Raw genomic sequence first — 6,243 nt, forward strand, 5'->3', positions numbered from 1 at the left:
ACTCTGGGTAAAACAAGACCATGGGTGCCCGCCCTTCTTGTCCTGTACTGATGTGTACTACTGCATAGCGTAAAGCGATCAATCAAATAGGATGGAGCAGAACCATTAATTACATCATATAAGAGCTTAGCCCGATGGAACCGCCAACGTTCCTCCATAGGAATCCAATGCAAAGTTTTGAACATTTGAGAGGAAGGTGTTAAAGGATTTGCTTTCAGTATTATCCTTGCCATTTGTTTATGTTGTTTGATCAATATCGACCTGTTGCGCTGGTTGCAATTCGTCCAGGCATTACAGCAATAGTCAAAGTAAGGTAAGACCAATGCATTACCAAGCAATCTAGCGCTGTCAAGAGTTAGATATTTTCTAACTCGTCTGAGTAATGCTAATCTGGTTGCTATCTTTTTTGAGGTATATTTGATTTGCTCTTGCCAGCTAAGATGCTGATCCACCCAGACCCCTAAATACTTCACACTTTGGACCTGTTTCACAATTTGGACCTGTTTTCATAATGTTGTAGTCCTGAATATGTTACACAGTTTACTCATTGATTTATAGCTCCGGTTGTTTCTTGTGTGTGACAAATACTATGCCGGTAGTACTTTGGCTATGAGCTGATGTCATACAGATTTCGTTCATTACACAGAGTATCAATATAATCACACGTCGAAACCTCAGATTACGACCTATATAGACAAAACATACATTATCAATAGTCGAAAATGACTCATTCGTTCATTTATGATTAACATTTGTTCGTTTGTTTGTTTGTTTGTTTTATGTTTGTAATGGCTCTCCGGGACATAAGAATCTACAACTGTGTTGTCATGCCGGAAAAATCCGGTGTTGTTTTTCCTGGCTCTCTAATGTTGTTGTTGTTGTTGTTGTTGTTTTCTTGTTTTTTTTTAATATCGGGTGCTTTTGTAGTTTTTATTTCGAGGGTCATCTTGTGCTTTTATATCAAAATATTGTATTGAAACGCGGCATCCCGTGTCTAAATCTATGACCCAACACCACGCAAGGAGGTACGTCTTGCCTATAGTACCTCATAGGTAACACCAACCTCGTTATGATATCATGTTGCCATTCTTGCCGATGATTTTGAGAAGACTATCCGAGACGAATACATGAAAATGTCCAGCTTCAAAAAGCCTCTGAAGGCCTAAGCATCATCTCTCCTTACACTCGGGTAACGTAGCATTTCATTACTGCTTAACAAGCTATCTGCCAGCCCTCATATGGCTCTTATCTCTTTTTTCCCCTCATTTCTATGCAATATTATATATATATATATATATATATATATATATATATATATATATATATATATATATATATATAGTGTGTGTGTGTGTGTGTGTGTGTGTGTGTGTGTACATATATATATATATATGTATATATATATATACGTATAATTATATCAACAACATGCTTTGAGCATGTATGTAATATTTTTCTCAATCTGCCAAGGGATGGTTGCTCTTATAGCCACCAAAGCGACAAATCATTACGAATCTCTGCTACCGTCTAGTTCGCAAAAGTTCGACAAAATTTTCCATTCTTCATCGAAAAGATGAAACACCCCTGCTATATGCGTTCACTGGATGGAGGAAAGAGGGGGTGGGGTGTTAAAAGCCCAGCACTGCACAACAGTTACATCTAAAGTTGATCAGAAACCCGTCAGGGCGTGAAATGGCTCATTCGGGACCTTTTCACCGCCGGTGACAAGAAGAATATAGAAGAGGCACGGGAAATGAATGAGACGATGTTTAAATTTGATGTTTTCTCGCCGAATTATTTCAATAATTAATCAGCCCAGGAGAGGGGCCGAGTGGACCAATTATTCATCGATTCTGAAAGCCTGATTGTGCTTGATTTGCTGCCCAACATGAGGTGGCGTTTTTTGCCTTCCTCGTCGCGAACATCTAGATTTGATTTCTCCCGCCCTCGCACGGTCAGTTCTAAATCTTTCATCGCATAATGGATGGAGCGGAGTAAATAGATCAAAATATAGCGAGTCTGTCCTTCCCCGCGGTTCTTTCCATTTGTCCTGAAATATACAGAAACTAAAAGAAGAAGACAAGGAGTGAGAAAAATGTCGCGATAGAAACGATCAAAGGGGATCCTTTTATCAGAAGGGAAATGTAAAGAGAGGAAGAGGGAGACGAAATGGTTTAAACAGAGAACAGTCCAAAGCCACAGAGTGTTACTACGGTAGATAGTAACGCTCCTTGGATCACGCGAAGTGTTTTGGGTGTGTGCGCACGCATAATTATATCTTGGTTCTTTTGATTCTCATAATCCTGTTGATTCGAGAAATAATGTGAACTTTGGAGGCATTTGAAGGATTTCAACGTCTGTGATGAGACGCTGAAGTCTGAAGGTGTTTCCCAGAAATGCTGACTTGACCTGATGTCACGCCATTCATATCACTACCGGCACACCACGACGCTCACACACAACGACCAGCACACAGACACGCACAAACGCATGCGCACACTCAAAAACATGCACCTCCACACTGATCCTTTACAACCAGGGTGGGTGATCACGCACCTACAGGGCCTATGGTTTCCAGCAAATTACCTCTAAACAAACAGATCAGACATGACGTGACTGGTATTAGATTACACACACACACACACACACACACACACACACACACACACACACACACAGAAATAAAAACTGAATAGAATTTCAGGAATACTGTACGCCATTACATCCCTTTGATAGCTAAAGTGAAACCCCAAGATAAACGCAAACACAATTAGCACTTTAAAAATCTGACAGCAAGTTGTGTGTGTGTGTGTGTGTGTGTGTGTGTGCGTGTGTGTGTGGGTGTGGATATAGTAGTAGTAGCAGTAGTAGTAGCGTGTAGTTATCGTTTCTTCTTCCCTCTTCTTCTTAATCTTACACACGCAGAAAGTATAGGTGTGAAAGGCGCCACATGCATTCACTCTAAGTATCACGTGACTCAGGTGTAGGGCGCCACGCAAGTACTAGATGAAAACCGAACTTTTCTTGTATACTGAGTAGCTATGAGGACGTGGGAGATCGACCATCTACAGTGTTGTATGTTTGTCCACACTCGCGTCATGGATCAAGCACCTTCAGAGAATTTCACAATCACGAAGAGGATATCGGCCACTGCCACTGTGTACGTGTGTGTATGTGTGTGAGTGTGTGTGTGTGTGTGTGTGTGTGCGTGTGTGCGTGTGTGTGTGTGTGTGTGTGTGTGTGCATGTGTGTGTGTGTGTGTGTGTGTGTGAGCGTGTGATATGACGCATGTCCCTAAATCATGCTCTACTTATCATTACTGCTCAGAAACAATGAAGGAAATATGAACACAAGGTAAACATCAAGCCCACGGAAAAGGGCGTATCATACAGAAAACTTCATGCTTAAACATTAATAGTAATAATAATGATAATAGCTGGTTTTTATATAGCGCATTTCACACACTTCAGGGTTTCAATGCGCTTTACAGACTATTATTACCCCGGTCACTGGATACATTATTTCCAACCAGCACTAACAGTGCTCATTCTCCACTCCCTGGGGAGCATTCCAGCCAGTCGCAGCCATTTTACAGGCGCGCACATGCTGATCAACCAACATCAGCTTTCTCATCCTACCGGGTACCCATTTATACTCCTGGGTGGAGAGCAGCAATGAGAATGAAGGGCAAACGTGTCGGGCTTGGCATGGGCTCGAACCCACGAACCATACCACGCTCATGTCGTTCACAGACGAGCGCTCTTATCCACTCAGCCACGACACCTCCACGTGTTAATGATTCTTGCGTCGAGTTTTTTTTTTTTTTTTTGTCTTTTTTGTTTGTGCAGCTGAAAAATTGCCCGTCATCGACGTAAACACACATCACAGCATTTTGAGTGTTAGCCATGATAAAAATCATGGGAATGCATACTCGGGTGGGATTCGAACCCATGACCTCCTGATTGCTACACAGGCGTCATGTCCACTAGACCACAGGGCTTCCGCTCGATAGTCTCTGATGGTTCTGGGGGGTGTTTCATAAAGCTGTTCTTAAAGTTACGAACAACTTACGAGTGACTGGTGATCAGTTGTGATGTGCGATACTTATCAGAATTTCAGTAATTCAGCACAAGAACTGATCACCAGTCGCTCGTAGGTCAAACACCCCTGGTCCCTTACAGCATCCGATATGCTTATTGATTCAAATTAAAAGTTCTTGCGTGGAGTTGTAATCTTTTTTATTGCAACTGATTGACATTTGCCCTTCATCAACGTAAATACACACATATTGTTCAGCGTTTTGAGCAATGCCGATCATCAAAATCGTGGGCATACATACTCGAGTGGTATTCCCATCCTACTATTGGGTTTAATCATAATACATTTAGTCATGCATGCATACAATTAAGCAGACTATGGGTATCGTATTCAGATTTGAAGGTGAAATTTGGTTATCCTATAATAAACATCAAATTGCGGTGTAATTTGTGGTGTAAAACGACATTCTTGTCACTCCTTTTTTTCAGAGTAGGTCCTAATCATAAAAATCATGCAAACATGACTACGTGACCCTGTGGAAGAACAGTACTTCCTGCAGATATGGCTGAACGGGCAATACCCCGTTTCCTCGTACTGTATGTATATGCAATGTATATGCAACTTGTGTATGTTTTTATCTGAAGAAAGAAATAAAAACAACAACAACTTCAATTTTCCTCCTCATTCGAATTCATATCGATGTGCAGATTCTAGAAAATTGCTAAATTTTATCTATGTATCTAATCTTCAGATTTAAACAATACTCAAAAAAAAAAAAAGAAGTCTTGCAAACTGGTAAATTCATACTTACGAATCACTGCAACACAAGTTACAGATGTCGAACTCCCTTTTCATTTTGTTGAGAATATAAGAGTACATGGATACATTCATGGATAACTAAATAGCTCAATAGACATAGCTTTATAGATGTCTGGATAAATTTCGTAGATGCTTGATGTTAAAAAAATACGGTAAAGCGTCATAATAAGAGACAGTCGATGCGCACACACAAGTGGGTAATTTCAGACCAGACCAAAGCCCTTTTCTGCGACCTAAATATTAATAATGAAATGACATTAATTACTTTCCTATCTGACCCTGCTTCTGGGTACTTTGCTGTGAAGGCACTTTGAAATGCGAATGGACTACAATCTGATTTTATCCCCTTCGACGGTTAATTTAATACTTCAAAAATGTTCCCCCCGTGTGTCGTCAATGGCCTATTACACGGTGCGACGCGGCGGTGTCGCCCCGTGCAAACACTCCACAAGCTCTCGTAGTTTGCGGCGAAACGCATGAAGCGCCCTTGCCCACACTCCGCCACGGGTCTGCGAAAACACTGCACCACGGTCGCCGACCACGAGTGTCATACACGGTGAAGATGATGGGTGAAGCGAACTTCACTCCACGGAGTCTAAGGGCCACGGATCGAGGAGGCTTGGGGCATGGATCCCCCCCCCCCCTTCCGAACCACCAAAACGGGACGATTTGGTGATTCAAACGCGGATGACGTATCGCCTGCAGCACTCAGCCCAAGATGTTACCGTCGCATCCCAATCTCTCTGTTAAATCCATCCAAGTCAATCCATAATGAATTATCAAATTGACATAAAATGAACAGTCAGGTAGATTAGAGGACGCTGAAATATCGCTTAACAGTATGTTATGATACATACACTTAAAGGCATACAATTACCATTTGCAGAAAAACACAGCATTCGTTCTTTTAAATAATTCTAAAATATGAGTTAGGGATTGAAACAACCACTGTAAAAATTTGAATAAGTAAAATCGATGTTAAGCGTTGTTAAATATACAAAGTGTGAACAATAGTTTTGATAAAAATGCTTCCAGACTAAACCATCTACAGTTTTTGGTTAATTGAGAAAAGTACTAATATCTCCTTACATTAAAGGCTTTATCGCGAAAATTTTAATATGGCAGAATGTTTTGTGGTACAACAAACCTACGTATATGCATCAAATGTGATATCTTTAACATATTTTAAATCACTGCTCCCAAAGATAAACAGGACCTTTAAAGATTAAATGAATCGATAATTTTTCAAGGCAATAGATGCGTCTTAACACGAATTCATAGTCATAGAATTGGTATGTATTATTTTGAATACACTTAAACATTTACACACATAAGATTTATATATATATATATATATATATATATATATATATATATATATATATA

Source organism: Diadema setosum, chromosome 14 (assembly GCF_964275005.1).
Source record: "Diadema setosum chromosome 14, eeDiaSeto1, whole genome shotgun sequence".
In the NCBI taxonomy this organism is placed as follows: Eukaryota; Metazoa; Echinodermata; class Echinoidea; order Diadematoida; family Diadematidae; genus Diadema; species Diadema setosum.